Below are 22,630 nucleotides of genomic sequence, written 5' to 3' on the forward strand. Positions count from 1 at the left end.
GTTGTTGTGAATAATGCTGCAGTGAACAAGGGCATTTCTCAATTTTTAAGGTTGTTTTTGATTGCTGCTGCTTACCTGCCCATGTTTTACTGGAAATTTTTATCTCTGTATGCCTGAAACCAGCCACCAATTTTTAAGACTGGAGTTAATATTGGTTTACAACATACAGGAATGTACAAAATATCTAAAGGAAACTATTTTAGCAATATGTATTTTATCTAGATTCAGAGTTTTAGTTGGCCATTCTGAGATTTAATTCAGTTAAGTGTGATGTCTTCTCATAAGGCACCTAATACTGTGCTTAGGGTTCAAGGTCTGGGTAGTGTGGTGTGGGGTTACTCCCTCTGAGGGACTTACTTTCTTTTTGAGGCAAGCTTTAATACATGAAAATGTTAAAACATTGTTTCAATAATAAATGATGAATGCCCTCTTAATCACTGCTGAAATTCTGGAATTCTAGAGGGGTAGAGACTGGTAGAAACTTGAGGAAGCTTTGTGAAACAGGTGAAACTTGAAATGTGATCCTAAACTCTGGTTAGCGTATCAGTCGTGTTTTGCTGAGTGATAAGAGAGTTTGTGGCTTTAGCAAAGATCAGATATTTACCACAATCCTATTCAATATAGTCACAGAATCTTGTTTTTTATAAAAGTTAATATAGTGTTGGTACAGTGGCTCATGCCTGTAATCCCAGCACTTTGGGAGGCCAAGGTGGGTAGATTACTTGAGCCCAGGAGTTGGAGGCTGAGGTGGGCAGATTACTGGAGCCCAGGAGTTTGAGACCACCTTGGGCAACATAGTGAAACCTGGTCTCTGCAAAAAATACAAAAATTAGTTGGATATGGTGACACATGCCTGTAATCCCAGCAACTCAGGAGGTTGAGGTGAGAGGATTGCTTGAGCCTGGGAAGCCAAGGTTGCAGTGGGCCAAGTTTGCACCACTGTACTCCAGTCCGGGCAACAGAGAGAGATCCTGTCTCCAAGAAAAAAAGTTAATATTTATTAGTTTTATCCAACTACATAACGATTAAAAATAACTAATTATAAGCCTACCAGACTGTTAACATTTTTGGTATGCTCTTTTAGTCATACATGTAATGTTAACATTTTTGGTATGCTCTTTTAGTCATATATGTAATTATGATTGTTTATATATATTCAAACAAAAATGGAAATCCTCTTGGAGTGCTGTTTTATAACTTTTTGCACTTATGTTTTTCCACTTATAACACATTTCTTCATTTTATTTTCTACTGAAATTCTTATGACTTTCTCATAATTCATCTATTTTCCTACTGTTATATATTTAGGTCGTTTCAAAAGTTTTGGTATTATAAAATCTGGAAAAATATCCTTGTAGGTAAATCTTTAAACACATCTCTTATCATTTCCTTTAGTTAAATTATTAGAAGTGGGCTGGTTTGGAATAAACATAGTAAGGCTTCTTATACCTATTGCTAATTGCTCCCAGGAAAGCTGCATCTGTTTCAGGCCTATCAGCAATGTATCAGAGGTTTCATTTCCCTGCACTGGCCAACACTGGGCATTAATATTAAAACCAAAAAGTCAATTTAATAGGTTAAGAAAAAGGTGATATCTTATTATGTTAATTTGCATTTCTTTGACCACTACTTGGGTTGACTGTTTTTTAAAATTTCTTTTATGAAGAGCTTTATGCTTCTATTTCCTTTATAAAGAACTATAATACTCTTAACCTATTTTCTTCTATAGTGGTATTGGTTATTTTGTATTGGTCTGATTCTGGGCATTGCTGTGTCATCCCACTGAGCTGTTAGGCACTTTGTGTTCTAATAACACACAGTTTTAATTATTACTGCCCTATAATACATTATATTTGCTAGAGAAGTCCTATACCTTTATTCTTTTTTTTTTAATGTCTAGGATATTCTTGTCCCCTTACCCCATAAATGAACTTTAAAATCATTCTGTTAGATTTTAGAGAATGATTCATTGAGGTGTCTATTGGAATTGTATGGAATTTGCATATTACTTATGAATAAATTGATGTCTTTTTAATAGTCAGTCTTCCGTTTAGTTGCCTGGTCTATCTCTCCATTTATTCTTACATGTCCCCTCACTGATCTACATTTTTAAGGAGTTTTTCTTTTGCTATACACTTCATGTATCTTATTGGAAATGAGATATTTTTCATTGTGTGTGTGTGTTTTTCTTTTTTTTGAGACAAGGTCACTCAGGCTGGAGTGCAGTGGTACAATCATGGCTCACTGCAGCCTTGACCTCCTGGGCTCAATTGATCCTCCCACCTCAGCCTCCCAAGTAGCTGGGACTACAGGCACAGGCCACCATGCCTGGCTAATTTGAGAAATTTTTTTGTAGAGCAAGGTCTCACTATGTTGCCTAGGCTGGTCTTGAAGTCCTGGCTCAAGCAGTTCTCTCACCTTGGCCTCCCAAAGTGCTGGGGTTATAGACATGAGTGACCACGCCAGGCCCTCATTGTGATTTTTTTTAAAAAAATAGTTATTGATGGTATATAGGAAAGGTGTTTATCTTGCATGTTTTGTCACTGGCTATATGAAAATTATCTTATATTAGTGCATAATTTTTTGTTGATTCTCTTGTAATGTGAAGATAATGATAATTTTGTACATTTCTGTTCTTATGTTACACTCCTGATTTTTTCCTCTTAATGATTGTGCTAATTAGAACTTTGAGAACACTCCCAAACAGCAGTTGTACCATCTTCAATATAAAAAGTTCAGGTAATACAGATTTTATGATTATCCTATTCTTACATTGTACCTGTGACCCTAAATTATACCTTGTTTGCCCTTTTGCATCATTTTGATAGTGAAATAAAATACAGTACACTGCCTTTTGAAGCAAAAATTAATACTGTAAATGCTATGAGTGGGAAGGATACGAAACTGCATCTTTCTGCCTCTTGCATCTTTGGCTATAATAAGTTTTAGGATTTTCCAAAGTAGCTAGATAGCAGCCTGAAAGCAGTTTGTCTGCCTACCTTTGAAAAGCAATAGGTTTTCTTTAAAAAAAAAAAAAAAAAAAATTTTTTTTTTTGAGATGGGGTCTCACCCTGTCGCCCAGACTGGAGTGCAATGGTGCCATCTCGGCTCATTGCAACCTCTGTCTCCCAGGTTCAAGCAATTCTCCTGCCTCAGCCTCCCAAATAGCTGGAATTACAGGTGCGCACCACCATGCCCAGCTAATTTTTATTTTTAGTAGAGACAGGGTTTCACCATGTTGGCCAGGCTGGTCTCACTCTCCTGACCTCAGGTGATCCACCTGCCTTGGCCTCCCAAAGTGTTGGGATTACAGGCACGAGCCACTGTGCCTGGCCAAAAAAAATTTTGTTTTAATTTTATTGTTTTTTAAAGTCAGAGTTCTTGCTACATTGCTCAGGCTGTAGTGCAGTGGCTATTCACAAGTGTGAGCATAGTACACTGTGGCCTTAAACTCCTGGCCTCAGGCATTCCTCCTGCCTCAGCCCCCTGAGTGACTGGGACTACAGGCACACCAATGCGGCTTAATAGGTTTTCTTTTCTACTGTTGCTCTCAGATGCTTAATAAGGGAGGTGGTATCTTCTCCACAGGATTTTTTTATTCTGACTAACCTTCTATCTATTTTAATGGTTTCAAAATTAATTGTGCTTGCCCCACAGAGGCCCTCCTGTGAGTTAATATTGTCAGAAGGGTACATAAATTACATAGTATTGGAGATAGTATTCTCTATTCAGGAGATCTGATATACAAATATGCTGGTAACTCCAAAGTATTTTTTATCAGTCTGATTTGTCTCTTGAGCTTCATACTCTCATCTGCCTCCTGAATACGTACCTTCAACTCTGTTGATTGAGCCCTCAATTTGTGCCTATTTCTGCATTCACCATTGTCCTGTTGCCCAAACCTCCTCCCCTCACTCTCATGTTTGGTTGGTTACTTGATTCTCTTCTTTCTGTATTAGAAATCTCTTTCCTGTCTCCTCCCATATCTTTAGCTAGACTGTTGCAGTACCCTCCTTTCAGAACTTTCCACACCTTTTAATAGATATTCTTATGCAAGTGGAGGAGAAAGGATGTGTACTATGTGGGTCTATGAGCAAAGTCTGAAGCTGCTGCCATGAGTAATTTCTTTCCAATATAGGATAGTGGTTGAGAGTGTGAAATTAGATATTCAACAAAGTTGGGCTTGAGTTTTGGCTCTGCCACTTATTACCATGTGACCTAAAAATTATGTAACTTTTTTTTTTGTTTTTTGAAACGGAGTCTCACTCTGTTGCCCAGACTGGAGTGCAGTAGTGTGATCTTGGCTCACTGCAAGCTCCGCCTTCCGGGTTCACGCCATTCTCCTGCCTCAGGCTCCCAAGTAGCTGGGACTATAGGCACCCGCCACCTCGCCCAGCTAATTTTTTTTGTATTTTTTAGTAGAGACGGGGTTTTACTGTGTTAGCCAGGATGGTCTTGATCTCTTGACCTCGTGATCCACCTGCCTCGGCCTCCCAAAGTGCTGGGATTACAGACGTGAACCACTGCGCCCGGCCTGTACAACTCTTTTAAGTGTACTGATGGACTCATGAGTTGTTTCCAGTTTGGAGCTGTTATAAAAATGCTGCTGTAAAATTTTTGTGAATATCTTTTGATGAGCATCAGCACTTATTTCTATTAGGTATTTGTTCATACATATGATGTTTAGATTTAGGAAGTTTTGCCAGTTTTCCAAAGTGGTTATATCAAGTTATATCATCAGCAATGTAAAGAATTGTTAAACCTTAATTACAAAATTTAAAAAGTAAAAAGAAAAAGGTATATGGAAACACGCATCTGAGCAAATAACTCTGTGTAGTTTAATGGAGGAATTGATTCTTATTGTATCTATTTTGCTTATTGTTGTGAGAATTAAATGAGTTCACATAAAGCGCTTGATGAGGATAGTGCCTTAGACATAATTAGGATGCAAAAGGGATGCTATTGTTATTATTGATGTTATTGCCGTCATTATTTAAATTACTCATATGAATATTGCGTATGACTACATTGTATCAGTGTTTGTTTTAGTGTGAAGTTGTTTTTCCCTAAATATTCAAGTAAACAAGATATTCCTGAAAAAGTGCTGTAGATTTTATTAGATAGCTTTGCATACCTCTTGTCACACTGGGATATGTAACTATTCTAATTTGTGAAGCCCTGTTTTAACCCTGTCCTGATTCTAGTTTCTTCTTGATCTAGTCCATCTTCTATAAGCTCTTTGAGTTATCCTTCTAAAATTTAGTTCTGATCATGAATTACATCATCAGAAAAAGCGCACTTAAATTTAGCCTTTGACAGCTTCCTTTTCTGTCCAGGATAAAGTACAAACCCCTTCATAAACTTTTCTTACTACTTTTCTTCAGCTGCTCTGAATATTGTACACCTTTTAATCTGTTTATGCAAGTCTACTGACCTTCTGCTTTTACCCTTCTGTACCTTTACTCTTTCTGGTCTCTGCATAGAAGGCCTCATCTTTGACTCCTTAGCAACATTTTTCTTTTTCAGGTTTAGTTGTCATTTCTACCACATTGAAGCTATCTTTCTCAGTTCTCATCTTCTCTACCTAATATCTTATCAAATGTTAGTTAAGTCTGATTTATCAATACTTTTGTTTGTTAGAGCCTTTTGTGTCTTGTTTAAGAAAATGTTTGTGTATCCCAAGGTCATTGCATTTAGATTTACTGCCACTTGGAATTAACTTGTTTGCGTTGAGGTAGAAATCAAAGTTTCATATTTTTTTCCCACATGGATATCCAGTTGACCCAGCACTCTATATCCATGAGACTGTACTGCATGTTACTTTTGTCGTAAGTAAGATATATGATATACATATAAAGACTCCGCTCTGTTAATAATTTTGTCTATCTTTGTGACAATAGTAAATTGCCTAGTTATTGTAGCTTTTTAATGAATCTGGATACTTGATAATGTAATTTTTATAGCTTTGTTCTACTTCAAGATTGCTGAAGATTTTCCAGGTTCTTTACATATATGTGTATCTTTGAATTAGCTTGTCAGTTCTCCTTTTCTCTGCTTAAACATCCTGCTGGAATTTTGACTGGGATAGCATTGAATCTATGAATATATTTTAATGTTATATTCCATAAACATGGTATATTTTTCCATTTATTTAGGCCTTGTAGAATTTCTTCCAGCAGTGTTTTATTCTTTTCAGTGTAGAACTATTACATATAGTTTCTTAATTTTATCCTTAGGTTTTGTGTGTGTGTGTGTGTGTGTGTGTGTGTGTGTGCGCGCTTGCTCACTATTGTAAATGGTATTTTTAAATTTTATTTTTCCCTAGCTCCCTTCCTTGATCCGGAGATTCAGCAACCCTGGGAACAGTGTTATTTGCTCTGCCATCTGTATTCCCATACTACTTTTTTTTTATCGTTCTAGTTTTATCATTCCATAAGTAATATATGAGTTAGTTATTGATGTAAAAGATTTAAAAACTGTCTTTTCCAGAAGTAACCACTGTTACTAATTTGAAGTGCATTCTCCTAGATTTATACTGCTCATTGTGGTAGCTACTTCCACATGTGGCTATTGAGCATTTAAAATGTGGGTAGTTTGAATTGAGATGTGCTGTAAATGTAAAATATGCTCTGGAATTCAAGGCTTAGAATGAACAAAAAGAATGTAAAGTATCTCATTATTAATTTTTTGTATTGTTTAATATAGTGATAATATTTTGGCTACATTGGATTTAAATATGTTATTAAAATTAATTTTACTTTTCACATTTTTATGGATTACTAGAAAGTTTAAATTATATTTATGACATATTATTTTTCTATTAGTGGGGTTCTAGTCCACCTTCTATGGATTTAAATATACATGTATACAAATGTATTGTTTTATTTTTCATAAATGGGAATGTGATGTTGTTCTTCAAATGATTTTTTTTCTTAATAATCTTGAACCTCTTTTCATGTCAGCACACATGGATCAACTACATTGTTTTGAACTTCTGTGTACTAGTATGTATTATGGGTGCACCATTCATCCACTGTTGAAATTCAGGGAGTTGTTTTGGTTTTCTTGTTGTTGTTTTCTTGCCATTACAAACGTGGTTGCAGTAAAAAAGACCATATATAGGTCTCTTTGTATACATTTAGAACTAGAATAACATCTGAGAAGTGGGATTCCTGGGTCAACAGGTGTCTTGTACATTATATTATTTAAAAAATTTTATTCAGCCTTATTGAAGTATAATTACTGAATACAAATTGTGTGTATTCAAGGTGTACAATGTGATTGTTTTATATATGTATACATTGTGAAATGACCATAATCAAATTGATTAACAATTAAGTGTCGTACTTAGTTATCATTTGTATGTGTTGGGGGTGGTGAGGACACTTAAGATCTATTATTTTAGCAAATTTTAAGTAAACAATAGAGTATTATTAACTATAGTCACCATACTGTGTGTTAGAGTCCCCAGAACTTATTTATCTTATAACTGAAGGTTTGTACTATTTGACCAACATCTCCCCTTTTCCCTCACCCCAAGCCCTGGCAACCTCTGTTCTACTATCTGCTTCTATGAGTTTGACTTTTTAAAAGTTCTACATATAAGTGGAATTCTGTGTAAGTAAAATCATATAGTATATGTCTTTCTGGGTTACGTCACTTAGCATAATGTTCTTCAGAGTCATCTCTACTGTCTCGCAAATGGCAGGATTTCTTTCTTTTATGGCTGAGTAATATTTCATTGTGCATATATTTTTTGTATGTATGTGTGTATATGTATGTTTGTCTGTACACACACACACATGCACACGCAATGTTTTCTGAATCTATACATCTGACAGACACTTAGGTTGTTTCCATATCTTGGCTATTGTGAATAATGCTTCAGTGAATGGAGTTCAGACATGTCTTCGACATTGATTTCGTTTGCTTTGGATATATACTCAGAAGTGGAATTGCTGGATCATAATGTAGCTCTTCTTAAAGTTTTTGAGGAATGTCTATTTTCTTTTCTTTTTTTTTCTTTTTGAGACGGAGTCTCGCTCTGTTGCCTAGGCTGGAGTGCAGTGGCACCATCTCAGCTCACTGCAAGCTCTGCCTCCCAGGTTCGCGCCATTCTCCTGCCTCAGCCTCCCGAGTAGCTGGGACTACAGGCGTCCACCACCATGCCCAGCTAATTTTTTTTTGTATTTTTTTTAGTAGAGACGAAGTTTCACCATGTTAGCAGGATGGTCTTGATCTCCTGAGCTCGTGATCCGCCCGCCTTGGCCTCCCAAAGTGCTGGGATTATAGGCGTGAGCCACCGTGCCTGGCCACAGAAGCTTTTTGTGAGATGTAGACCCATTTGCTTATTTTCAATTTGTTATCTACACTTTTGGTGTCATATCTAGTACATATTTTAAATTAAAAGATTTACCCAAATTGCTCACCAGAAAAGCTGCTCTAAACACTTAGCACTTGATATCAATCTGTTAGTTTGTTTTTTCAAATTGATTGAGAAACTGTGGCCCTCGGTGATCCCTTAGTTACAGCACTTCCCATATATTTGTTTGTAACGGTGTTCTTCTCCCCACTGTAGAATTGGGAACTTCTGGTTGGAAAGGGGCACAGTTTATTTATTTTAATAATCTCATCCATTTATCCATTCAACATGTTTGTGCTTACTATGTACCAGGTGCTGTAATGCCTTTGGATATAAAGATGAATGTGCCATTATTCTTGCCCTTGAAACTCACATCTCCTGGCAAACCTCCTATGGTATTCCAGGCCAGTCATGATAAATGCCTGTTGGTCTGCAGGAAGAACATTGAGGGTGGTAGTCGGTAAAAAGTGCTCTCCTCTCCTTGGTTCTTATGAGTGATAATCTTTATTTTACTCAGAGCTAGAGAAGTTGTTGTATGAAGTCGAGTAGTAAATACCAACTCAGTTTAATCGTCTGGTCATTTCTGCAGTTACTTTGCTCCTAGTAACTAAAATCTAAAATTCACATTCAATAAGGATACTTCCAACGAGTGTAGTGGCATGCGCCTATAGTCTCAACTACTTGGGAGACTAAGGTGAGAGAATTGTTTGAGCCAGGAGTTCAAGGCCAGTCTGAGCAACATGGTGAAACCCTATCTTTAAAAGAAAGGATACTTTTTATATTCTAATGATGCCTTCCACATGAAAAATCTTTTAAAATGAAATTTGATTTTTTTGTGATCGTGAAGAATAAAGGTGAATCATAATCATTATCAGTTTGACACCTGTGGGTTTGCATGAACAGTTACTGACCAAAAGAAAAGACTACTTTGTGAGAAAATTGAGCCTTCTGGATTTCCTTTAGGATGTAGCTACAGGAAATTAATTAGATGATTTTTGATGACATCATCCTGACCACAGCACTTTCTCTGAAAACAATGCTATTTTTCTTGGACCTTTTTGCAGACATTCTCTATACTATGTGCTTTATTATATAATTTGCAATAATGCTAATATGAAATCCATACAAAGGCTTGTGGTGTGTGTGTGTGTGTGTGTGTGTAAGAGAAAGAATGTAGTTGAGGTAATTATTTTACTTCTAATAGTACAGAAGAGTGGGTTAAAAGGTAAAAAGCATTCCATTTTAGCAGAGAAACAAATCCTCATAGGGAGTATTGAGTTCATGAGGGGAAGGCTTGGCAACTTTTCTGGGGTGTGTATTTTACAGGCTTTTGAGAAACAAATAGGATTGCTAAACAGTAACTCTCAAATCACTGAAGACTGTAGGACTTGGAAAGTAGATGCTTGTGAAGAATGGAGACAGGACATCAATTTCTTGATGGTGTTCTTTGTATTATAAATTGGCTGAGACTGACTTTTTGGGCCTGTAATGAGTTATAAAAAGCTCTTTTCCTTCTGCTGATAAAATAATTACCACCTCAAAAGAAATTGTACATCCAGGGAATATATGTATATGTATGTGTAATGTATGATATGTTTGCAAATCATTCTGTCCTCAGCTGTTTCATCTTTTCCAACTGTAATTTTCGAAGTTCTACTTTATCATCACTCCATCTATTATATTTTTCATTCTCCTCTGTCAGTCATAATGTTTTGTAGTCTCTTCATATGTAGAGTAGAAGCAACTTGAGATTAGGAATTAGGAGATCTAAATTCAAATCCTGGTTTTGCCACTAGAGGCCTTCTGTCATGGACAGGCCTCTTGTGGAAGCTCTTTGGGCTGCTGGTTCATCACCTGTAAAACAGAAAGACCAGATTACACGATTGTTAGAGCTGGATTGCCCAACATAGTAGCTGTTAGCCACATGTGGTTATATTAAATTAAATAAAGTAAAAAATTTGGTTTCCCAATCACAATAATCACATTTTAAGTGCAAAAATAGACTAATGTGGCTAGTAGCAGCCATATTCGATAGCACAGAAAATTTTTTTTATCATCTTAGAAAGTTCTGTTGGATAGTGCTTCCAGAGTCTCTTGTACGTTGACTCTTTAATCAGAAGACAAAAAGTGCAGCAATGTGAATCATAGAGTACTTTCATTTTTATATAGTTTATGCTATTTATATTAGGATCATTTTTATCCCCTGTAACTACACAAAGGAAAGAAGATTCTGCTTCTGGCAAAGTCGCTCATATCAGCATGGCCACATAACAATTATAAACTGTGGGCAAAATATAAAACAAACAGCTATATGAGAGTACTAGAGAATAACCAAACAGGCAGAAGCTGGAAGAGAATTAACACTTGGAAAAAGAGAATATCACTGAGTGAATTCCCTGGTTTTATATTTTTTGTTTGTTTGTTTTTGTAAGAGTGTAGGCCCCAGTCCTCGAAAACTATATAGAAACTTGTAGCCTTATTGATTGAGGAATCAGAGGGCAGAGTATGGGCCACAAAAACAACCAGAAAGTGACGTGGGAAATCCTGTAAAGGGGAGAGCCATGTAGGGGAGCCCCAAATTCTATGTATAAACTCTGATCAGATTTCTAGGTAGCTCCTAAGCATGTGAGGACAGATTCCAAGCAACTCTTCCAAGGCTGGAAGGACTGAATAGAGATTTCACCTGCTGCCCACTGCAGTAGTAACAGTTTGGTGTTTGAGTTCATCAGGGTTAACTGCTAAAACAGAAAAGTTGATATTGTATAGAATAATACAACAAAATTTCAAGTGTATACAGTGTATCATTCACAATGTCCCGGATATAGTCCAAAGTTATTAGACATATGAAGAAACAGGAAAATATAACTCATACTAAAGAAAAAAGGCATTCAGTGAAACCAACCAGCCCTAAGATGACCCAGATGTTGAAATTAATAGAAAAGAGTTTTAAAAGTTACTGTAACTATGTCCAAATATGTAAAGTAAAATATGCTTATAATGAGTGGATAGGAAATCTCAACAGAGAAATAGAAACTATAAGAAAATAAAATGGAGGCCGGGCACGGTGGCTCAAGCCTGTAATCCCAGCACTTTGGGAGGCCGAGACGGGCGGATCACGAGGTCAGGAGATTGAGACCATCCTGGCTAACACGGTGAAACCCCGTCTCTACTAAAAAATACAAAAAACTAGCCGGTGGCGGGCGCCTGTAGTCTCAGCTACTAGGGAGGCTGAGGCAGGAGAATGGCGTAAACCTAGGAGGCGGAGCTTGCAGTGAGCTGAGATCCGGTCACTGCACTCCAGCCTGGGCAACAGAGCGAGACTCCGTCTCCAAAAAAAAAAAAAAAAAAAAGAAAAGAAAATGGAAAAATATAATATCTAAAATCAAATAGTCATTGATGGGCTTAATAAAACGTTAGAGATGACAGAGAAAGAGACATGAACTTGAAGACAGATCAATGGAAAGTATCCAATCTGAAAATCAGAGAGAAAATAGTTTACAAAGAATAAAAAGAGCCTCAGTGCCTTGTGGGACGATATCAAATGGTCTTACATATGTATAATTATATACATGTTACAAAAAGATAAACAGAGATAATGATGCAAAAGAGAGTATTAGTAGAAATAGTGGCTAAAATTTTCCCCAAATTTAGTAAAAAATAAATTTTCAGATTCTAACACCTCAGCTAATCTCAAACAGCATAAATACAAAGAGAACAACACCTAAATGCTGTATATTTACTATAAACCAATTAGAAAACCTTGAAAGCAACCAGAGAAAAATGACACATTAGGTAGAGGGGGAGCAATAATACAGATGATGGCCAATTTCTTATCAGAAATAATGGAGACCAAAAGACAGTAGGAGAAAATCTTCCAAGTGCTGAAAGAAAAAAAATCTGTCAACCCCAGAATTCAATAATCAGCAGAAGTAATTTTCAAGAGTGAAGGCAAAATAAAAACATTTAAAAATAAGGGAAAACCAAGAAAATTATCAACAGACTTGCACTATTAGAAATGCTAAAGGATTTTTCGTTCTGAAGGAAAATGACATCAAATGGAAACCCAGACCTACAGGGAAATAAAAGGAAAAACTCCAGAGATAATAATAAATATGTTGGTAAATACAAAAGATTTTTTGGCTGGGCGCAGTGGCTCTTGCCTATAATTCTAGCACTCTGGGAGGCCGAGGTGGGTGGATCACATGAGGTCAGGAGTTCGAGACCAGCCTGACCAACATGGTGAAATCCTATCTCTACTAAAAATACAAAATTAGTTGGGCATGGTGGTGCATACCTGTAACCCCAGCTACTTGGGAGGCTGAGGCAGGAGAATCGCTTGAACCCAGAAGGCAGAGGTTGCAGTGAGCTGAGATCGCTCCATTGCACTCCAGCCTGGGCAACAAGAGCAAAATTCCATCTCAAAAAAAAAAAAACCAACATTTTTTTTTTTACTTTTTTCTTTTTTAATTTCTTTAAAATGCATATGGCTAATTAAAGCAAAAAGTATACCGTTGAATTGTAGGATTTATAGCATACATCGATGTATTGTATTTAATTCTTATATGTTGTTGTTGGGAGCATGAAATGGTACAACCATGTTGGAAAAAGTCTTGCAGTTTCTTTAAAATCTAAACATACACTAACCCTTTGGCCAGCAAGTCTGCTGCTAGATATTTACCCCAGAGAATTGAAAACATATGTCCCTAAAATGGCTTGTATAAGAATGTTTATGGCAGTTTTACTCATAATAGCAAAATCTGAAAATAGTCCAAGTGTTTCTCAATGGAAGAATGGATGTAAAAACGGTATATTTTAAAATATATGTAGCAACAGGAATAAATCTCAAAAACATTAGACGGTGTGAAAGAAATCAGACACCAAAAGACGACATACTTTATAATTCTATTAATAAGAAGTTCTGCTCTCTTCCTGGGCGCTGCCTACGGAGGTGGCAGCCACCTCCTCCTTGGCATCATAGCCGCCCTCAGACCCCTTGTGAAGCCCAAGATCGTCAAAAAAAGAACCAAGAAGTTTATTCGGCACCAGTCAGACCGATATGTCAAAATTAAGCCTAACTGGCGGAAACCCAGAGGCATTGACAACACAGTTCGTAGAAGATTCAAGGGCCAGATCTTGATGCCCAACATTGGTTATGGGAGCAACAAAAAAACAAAGCACCTGCTGCCCAGTGGATTCCGGAAGTTCCTGGTCCACAATGTCAAGGAGCTGGAAGTGCTGCTGGTGTGCAACAAATCTTACTGTGCCGAGATTGCTCACAATGTTTCCTCCAAGAACCGCAAAGCCATCGTGGAAAGAGCTGCCCAGCTGGCCATCAGAGTCACCAACCCCAGTGCCAGGCTGCGCAGTGAAGAAAACGAGTAGACAGCTCGTGTGCATGTTTTCTGTTTAAATAAATGTAAAAACTGCCATCTGGAAAAAAAAAAAAAGAAGTTCTAGAACAGGCAAAACTAATCTGTAGTGAAAACAGTCAGATCAGTGGTTGTCTTTGGAAGCGGAGGTGAGGACAGGATTGACTAGGAAGTGATGTAAGGGTACTTTATATGGCGATGGGAATGTTTCATCTCTTAATATGTGTTTGGGTTACCTAGGTGTATGTGTGTGTCAAAACTCATCAAATGAGCTGGGTGTGGTGGCTCACGCCTGTAATTCCAGCACTTTGGGAGGCCCAGGCAGGTGGGTCCCAAGGTCAGGAGTTCGAGACCAGCCTGGACAACATGGTGAAACCGCGTCTCTACTAAAAATACAAAAAATTAGCCAGGCATGGTGGCACATGCCTGTAATCCCAGCAACTCAGGAGGCCGCGGCAGGAGAATCGCTTGAATTCAGGAAGTGGAGGTTGCAGTGAGCCGAGATTGCACCATTGCACTCCAGCCTGGGTGACAGAGCAAGACTCTGTCTAAAAAACAAACAAAACCTCATCAAATGGTATATTAAAAATGTGTGCATTTTATTATATATAAATTTTATCTGAAAATATAGTGATATACATGCTGAAGTATTTAGGGGTAAAGTATACTAATGTCTGAAACTTACTTTAAATTGTATCAAAAAAACAGATTGATGAAAAGATGTATAGATATGTTATAAAGCACATTTAGCAAAATGTTAGGAGTTGTAGAATCTCACTGTGGATTTTGTTATTCACTGTACAGTTCTTTTGACTGTATCTTTGTAAATTTTCACAATAAAAATTTAGAAAAAATAAAGAATAGAAGTCTTGGTAGTGAAAGAATGATGAGCAATAATTCTAGTGATTCAAATTCTTGGTGAGAGCTGACCCATGTGGAATAAATTTCACTGGGTAGCCCTGACTCTGCCTCCCTATGCCACGAAAACAAAACCACTTCACATTTCCCATCTCTTTCCTGGCTGTACATACCCTGCATATCCTAGAACAAACAAAATATTCATATATGGCTGAAACCCGGTTCAACTAGATGTCCAAAATCAATGAAGTGCACATTATCCTAGAAGTGCAGTTTGGGCGGTATGAGTGGATGGAGGAGGTGGTAGACTCATCTCATTTTCTTTCTTTGCTTTAGCAATGGTGGCAGTGCGTTTTGATTTGTATGGCCATAGCCTTTTCTTACAGCAACTGCTGTGGGGAGCCACCTCTGTCTTGCAAGACAGTGCTAAGCTGAGGCAGAGAATGAGATATAGGTCCCATGGAGAAAGTACTTTATGCAATTTAATAGAAATCACCGGGGCTAACCCTCTCATTTTATCCTGAGAAATAGGAAGCCTATAGGAATGACATGATTTGACCATCATCAAGTGACTTGCTTCAATTTGTTATATCTAAAAGTAATTCCCTTTTGTTATAATTGTAGGACTTCTAAAGATCCTAAATTAATTAAGTATTTTACCCATAATGATACAATTTATGGAATGTTAACTGGATCCTAGTCATTTAAAATAATGATTACCATTGATAATGGATTGTTATTTGCATGTGATTAATATTTACCATTTGCAAATAGATTTCTTATTTTTGTATACATTATTTCATGTTATTCCCACAAAAACCCAGAGCAGGTATTTGGATTTCAGGAATGGACTTTTATGCAGTTTGATATAATTCAGTAGTTTCCCAGAGAAACAGGCTTCCTGAGATATACCAAAAGCCTTCTGCTTGATAATGCATGTGCTACACCCATATTAGGGACTGTAGATTGAACCAATAGCTAAGAGAGTTAAGCATAAAGAATCAAAACTAAAAGACTCAGAAACAGATAAAACCTGACATATCAGAGACTGCAGCATCATTCAGGGACTGAGAGGAGTTTGAGTGGTATTATTCCTAAAGATACTAATGACAATCTGTAAGGCTAAGAATGTGATTTTTGCAGCTAAGATGCTGTCATTCTGGTATAATGGGTGGCAGGCTGCCCCAACAGAACAGCTGCTGGGTAAGCTTGCACTTACTTGATTTTTAACGTTGGGATCCTCAGGGCCAGATTGGAGAAACGGAAGCAAATTAATGATAATTTTTCTGTTTTGTAGATGAGAAAACTAAAGTTTAAAGAGGATGGATGATGTTTTCATAACGTTATGCAGCTAATAATAAGCGTTAACTTATGGTTTTCTAAAATAACGTGACATATGTTCTGCTAGCTACTTGGAATATAATTGATACAAAGCAGTTATTCTTGCTGAAACAAAATCTACTGTGTGTCCAGTTTTTAAAAAGATAATTTCTAAAACAAAAGCAACAGAAATGATAATTTCCTACAGTCCTTTTTAATTTTGTAAAACCATCACTGAGGTTTGTTTAACTTTTGTCATTGTGGCTTAGAATAATTAAAATCTGATTAAAATAGATTGTAGAACAATGCTCTTCCCATTCACTGATACCAATGATCCAAATTAGGAATCCTTTCTTATTTCAGTTTTAGCTCACTAAAAACAGTCTGTTTTCTAAGCAGTAATCAGCATCTTTTATTCTGCCTGAATAAAGGTACTTTTCTGTAATTACCATGCAACATATATGAATCCCAAAGTTCTCCTTTTCCACAAGGAAATCACATTGCAAAGAAATCACCATTGAATTGCTTATTGCTTTTATTTCATAATACATATTCTTCTGCAGGCTCGCTAACCAGGTGTCCATTGCTTTTTGGAGGTGTGTTAGAACATGTCTTTCAGCCTTTCCTGGAAGATAGAGATTGAGAGTGGCAAGAACGTTCTAAATTTTTTTTTATTATTTAGTCTCTGATAAGACTTCACTAATTAATTTTACTGATTTTAGTTAGAATTTGTGGTAATTGATTGAGTCTAAATTTTACCTTTTAACTATTTTTTAGGAGGTTTGCCTAGGCAAATCAAGAAGCTAAAAATGATTACAGGATGAATAAAATACTAATATAATTTAAGTATTAAGTATTTTAATAAGTATTCATAAATTCTCTAGAAATATTAGACATATAAGGAGTTAACTAGGTTGATCAGAATTTATAAGCAGAATGTCGTTCAGATCAAATAGACTTTGGCTGAGTCCTCAGTCTGACACTTACCTAGTTTTGTGGTCTTAGGTAAATTATTAAACTTCTTTAAGTCTGAGTCTCCTAATCCATAAAGCAAGGGTAATCTGCAATCAAGTATTTAGCACAGTGTTTAGCATAAAGCATGTAGACAGTAAGTTTTAGCTGCCACAGCAGTTGCTGCCATGGCTATTATCCCTAATCTCTTCCTCTAGCCAAGAAAGCCATTAGAGAAGTTCTATTAATAGTTACTGTGTATACTTGGCAGTAGCATAACTCTACCCATCTATCTAATCAAATCTTTTTACTAATTGAGATCCATCTTTCTGCTGAATCCAAATCAGCCAGGTACTTAGTTTTCCTTTGATATACAATTTTATCCTATTACTTAGTCATGATCTCATGATCCCAGTGGTTTATGCTAACCAAGATTTGGGTGTCAATAATTAGAAGGGTTCCTATAATAAAAATAGTGGGCCAGGCGCTGTGGCTCATGCCTGTAATCCTAGCACTTTGGGAGGCTGAGGCAGGCAGATTACTTCAGCTCAGGAGTTCGAGAGCAGCCTGGGCAGCATGACGAAACCCCATGTCTACAAAAAATACACAAAATTAGCCAGGCGATGTGGTGCATGCCTGTGATCCCAGCTACTCGGGAGGCTGAGGTGGGAGGATCACTGGAGTCCTGGAGTTCAAGGCTACAGTGAGCCAAGATCAAGCCACTGCACTCCAGCCTGGGCGACAGTGAGGCCCTCTCTAAAAAAAAAGAAAAAAAAATTACTGGTGACAGTCCTTATTTAGTTCATCTCTTAGCCATCTATAAAACTGTCCTCTAAAGCCTGTCACTTTCTGTAGATCAGTTTTACTCCAATGCTGTTTCAACTAGGAGGTCAGGATCACCTAGCCACCCTTTGGAAATAAAACTTACCAGCTCCCACCCCACACTCCCATTGACTGACAATCTTCTCACCGTTTCAGCAACAGAATGGAGTGTAGGGGTAGGCAGCAAAGTTAGAAAAACGCTTCTTTTTTTTTTTAATTTTTTTTAATTTTTTTTAATTTTTTTTATTTTTTTAACTTTCTCCCCTTTTCTTCCTCCCACTGTGAGTTAAAAAAAAAAAAAAAAAAAAAGGATTGCTTTACTGTATTGCTGAATACCTTTACTCTCTCCAAAAAAGCAGCTGGAGTATCTTCTTTCATAAAAGAGATGAGGAAAAGAGCACTTTCAAGTAAAACTACCGTAAGTTCAAACATGCATATTTGTATTAGCAACTGTCTTTCCGAAGGCTGAGCAGAGTCTGCAGAATTATTGGAATGGAAAAAATATACAATACTGTAAAACCTGGACTAACTTTGTGGTTCCTAACATTGTCCAATTTGTTTTAAAGCCACCTTCACTGCATATGAGATCCTATAAGAAAAACAACTACCAAATTATTAAAGTTGTTTTATTAACAGGCTGTATCACAAACTATGTAATGGTCTTAATGTTTGAGGCAAACTCATAGTAGTGATGGAAATTTAAGGGCCTTATCTCCTTATTTCAGGTGAAACATGCATGAAGTTGGAAAAATCTTTGGCAAAGCTTTTACCAGACTGATGGATTTTCTTGCGTTGTTTTAGAAGTGTAGAATTTCTTAAAGAACTTTCGTAATGCATACTGAATAGTCTTTCCTGTTTTAAAATTCTTCTGGTTCTTCCAGTGATTGCTAAATGTTTAATCTATCACAAACAGGCTCCTTGCTGTGGGGTTCAAGATGTTGTATTTACATATATTTTCTTGATCTACTCTATCAAATTCCTAATGTTTCTTTCTCTCTCTCTCTCTCTTTTTTTTTTTTTTTTTTAAGACAGTCTCACTCTGTTGCCCAGGCTGGAGTGCAGTGGTGCGATCTCAGCTCACTGCAACCTCTGCCTCCTGGGTTCAAGTGATTATGCCTCAGCCTCTTGAGTAGCTGGGATTACAGACATGCACTACCACATCTGGCTAATTTTTGTATTTTTAGTAGAGTTGGGGTTTCTCCACATTGGCCAGGCTGGTCTCAAACTCCTGACCTCAAGTGATCCACCCTCCTCGGCCCCCCAAAGTGCTGGGATTACAGGCGTGAGCCAGCAGGCCCAACCTAATGCATTCTTAGTAGCATCTTTTCTGCAATCTGGCAGTCCGTACTTGTTTTTTGGTCACTCTTAATAAACAATCTTTCTCTCTTGTCTTAGATTCTTTTTGTTTTGCTTGTCTTTCAATTGGTTCACCACAGAAATGTCTTAAATGAGACCAAGTTCCCAGCCTGGTTCTTAGTATCTTATTTACTTAATAATCTATAAATGTACTATACATTAAGCTCCTATTTCTGAGACCATCTCACCCTTTAGTGTCTTTTGAACCCAAAGAAGGAGAAGTTGGAAGATACATTAAGCAGTGAATAGAAAGAAGGAAAGAAGTTGTGTATGAATCATTTGTAAAATGAATTTGCAGTTTAAAGACAGCATGCTGTTATTCATTGATGTGTGTATGTGTCTAAATAAACTTTTATTGAAGTATTATATATGGAAAGGTACACAAATAATTTTTAAATGAATTTTCACAAAGTAAATATGTCCTTTTATCCTCTATGCATATCAGAAACTGGAGTTACCAGTAACTCATTAGCGTTTCTTGCCTCCTTCCAATATTAATCACACCCAAAGGATAACCATTATTCAGACTTACAACAGCATAGGCTAGTATTTCCTATTTTTGAACTGTATACAAATAGATTCATATAGTGTATCCTCTTCTGTACTTCATTTCTTTTGCTCATTGTTATGTTTGTTAGATTTATTATTGTTGAGGGCTATACCAGTAATTCACATAGTCTCATTTCTATATAGTGTTCTGTTAAATGAATATATATCCTATTTATGTATTCATTTGGGTTGTTTCCACTTTTTTCTATTGAAAACTGTCTCAATGTTGTTGTTATTGAAGATAGTATCTTTTTCCCTCTCTTCTTGCTTTTTCTTTTTCCTGACTTTCCACACTTTTACTGTAAAATAGTGTAGATGTGGTTTGCTCTGTATTCTGTGTGAGATTCACTGAGCTTCTTGAATTTGTGGCTTTATGCTTTTCATTAGTATTGGAACATTCTTGGCTATTATCTCTTCAAATACTGCTTCTGCTCCATTTCTTCCTGTCTGTCTATTCTTCTACTGCATATATTATACCTTTGTACCATGTTCCATATGTCCATTATACTTTGTACTGGATTTTTCATCCTTTATATCTGTCTTTCAGCTTAGATTTTTTTTTTTTTACTATGCTATATTCTATATCACAGATCTCTCTTTAGCTATGTCCAACTTGCTATGAAGCCTGTATATCACATTGTTAATTTTAGTTATTTTTTTGGAATTTCAATTTCTTTTTTAAATAGAATCCAGTTCTCTTATGAAATTCTCTAGCTTAGAATTTTTCCTTGAATATATTAATAAGTTATTTTAAATTCTATGTCTAATAATTTGTGGGTTCATTTATATTTTCTATTTCTTCTGTTGGTCCTATTATTGTTGTGCATGGTTCAGTTTCTTAATGAATGTTGACCATTGTATATAAAATATTAAGAGAATCTCAATGGTATTATCTTCCTCTAGATAACATTTCCTTTAATATCTGGCAGGTATTTAGAGTAGGAGTAGATCATCTTAATCCAGTCAAGAATGAGATATTTCAAAGCTGGGTTTCAGTTAAACCAGTTTCTGATTCAACTTTATTCTTAGGCTTTAGTCCTTTAATAGTCCCAGCTTTAAATCTGAGGTACTTAAATAATCCCACCACCTTGATAGACTCTGAACTTTAGCTTTTATCTTTCTAGTACCATGAGAATGCCAATAACTTGATTTATTGCAGTTACTTTCTATGTGTCTTCTCCTCCACTAGGTGTATGCTACTTATAAAATAGTGTCTTGAGGGTAGTGGTGGCTCAAACACTTGGGTTCACGTTTCTGTAAAGGCACGTCAAATCTTGGCTTCCTTGGTAGCTCTGAACTTCAGGTTTTATCTCCCTAGCCCTGGGGAGTGCCGAAAGCTCTGCTAAGTTTCTGTGAGTTCCCCTGTCCAGGATTTGGTCCCTTCCGTCCTAAATACCTTGATACCACTCCAGTGCCTTTGAATTAATTTTTAAAATTTATGCAATTTTAAAATTTGTTTTTGGCAAATGAATTCTTCTGCTACAGACTAGTCTGTCATAACAGGAAGTAGTTTCTTATGTGATTTTATTAATATTTTGATTCCTGATAGTTATTTGTTTAGAATTATACCTTTTAGATCAGATAAGGATCTTAGAGAGCAACTTGCCCTCATTTTATAGCTGAAACAGCTAGGGCTCTGATAGAGATACCTATCTGAGGACATACAGCCAATTAATGACTATTCTCATATCAGGGCTTCCAACTTGTAGTCCATTGGCTTTTACACTGCATCACTGATAATACAGTATTTGTGTCTTCTACTCACTTCCTGAGGTCATAAACCATGTCTAACCAGCATTCTATAAAATCAGTTCAGCCTTGATTTGGTTGAGTGATAATAGTGATCTGATGGAGCTTACGTTTTGAAGTTGTGCTAACATTGTCAAATTTTGGGAACATCTATGAAGCCCTATCTGTGCTAGACAATATATGTACATTCAAGATTCTTAAGGTTTGTTTTTTAATCTCTTTTGTTAGACTGTATATGTATTAGTCCATTTTCATACTGCTGATGAAGACATACCCCAGAGTGGGTAATTTATAAAGAAAAATAGGTTTAATGGACTCCCAGTTCCATGTGGCTGGGGAGGCCTCACAATCATGACAGAAGGCAAAAGGCATGTCTTACATAACGCAGGCAAGAAAGGATGAAAACCAAGCAAAAGGGAAAACCCCATGTAAAAACACCAGATCAGCCAGGCGTGGTGGCTCACGCCTGTAATCTCAGCAGTTTTGGAGGCCTTGGGAGGCCGAGGCGGGCGAATCACAAGGTCAGGAGATCGAGACCATCCTGGTGAACAAGGTGAAACCCCGTCTCTCCTAAAAATACAAAACAATTAGTGGGTCGTGGTGGTGGGCGCCTGTAGTCCCAGCTACTCGGGAGTCTGAGGCAGGAGAATGGCGCAAACCCGGGAGGCAGAGCTTGCAGTGAGCCGAGATCACGCCACTGCACTCCAGCCTGGGCAACAGAGCGACTCCATCTCAAAAAAAAAAAAAAAAAAAAAAAAAAGCAAAAAAACCACACAGATCTCTTGAGGCTTATTCTATCATGAGAACAGTGTGGGGAAAACCGCCCCCATGAAATCAGTTATCTCCCACTGGGGCCCTCCCACAACACATGGGAATTATGGGAACTACAATTCAAGATGAGATTTGGGTGGGGACACAGCCAAACCATGTAACTACATGTAAAGGGTTTTCTTTTTTCCAATCTAGAGAGGATAGCTCATAAAGAATACTACCAGATTATGTTCATCTGTAGTTCTCTAAAGAAGTATTAATTAACTACATCAGCTCAACTTAATGAGCATGCCAGAGAAGAATAAGGTACAGTATATATGATTGTGGAATAACACACAGTAAAAGAGTATACAGTTTAAACCAGAGAATATTGTCCTGCTGGGTGCAGTGGTGCATGCCTATAATCCCAGCTACTTGGGAGGCTAAGGTGTTGAGAGTTGCTTGAGACCAGCCTGGGCAGTGTAGTGAGACCTGATTTTTATTAAAAAAAAAAAAAAAAAAAAAAAAAAAAAGACTGAAAAAA

At 36.9% G+C, this 22,630-nt stretch overlaps 1 protein-coding gene and 1 pseudogene across 1 annotated transcript in view; both read left to right on the forward strand.

Annotated features, from left to right (window-relative positions):
• Nucleotides 1–22,630, forward strand: part of TTC28 (tetratricopeptide repeat domain 28) — a 475,930-nt gene that overhangs the window by 149,298 nt on the left and 304,002 nt on the right. The window lies entirely within an intron of this gene.
• Nucleotides 8,755–13,824, forward strand: LOC115892717 (annotated as a pseudogene).

The sequence above is a fragment of the Rhinopithecus roxellana genome, chromosome 13 (assembly GCF_007565055.1).
Source record: "Rhinopithecus roxellana isolate Shanxi Qingling chromosome 13, ASM756505v1, whole genome shotgun sequence".
Taxonomy (NCBI): domain Eukaryota; kingdom Metazoa; phylum Chordata; class Mammalia; order Primates; family Cercopithecidae; genus Rhinopithecus; species Rhinopithecus roxellana.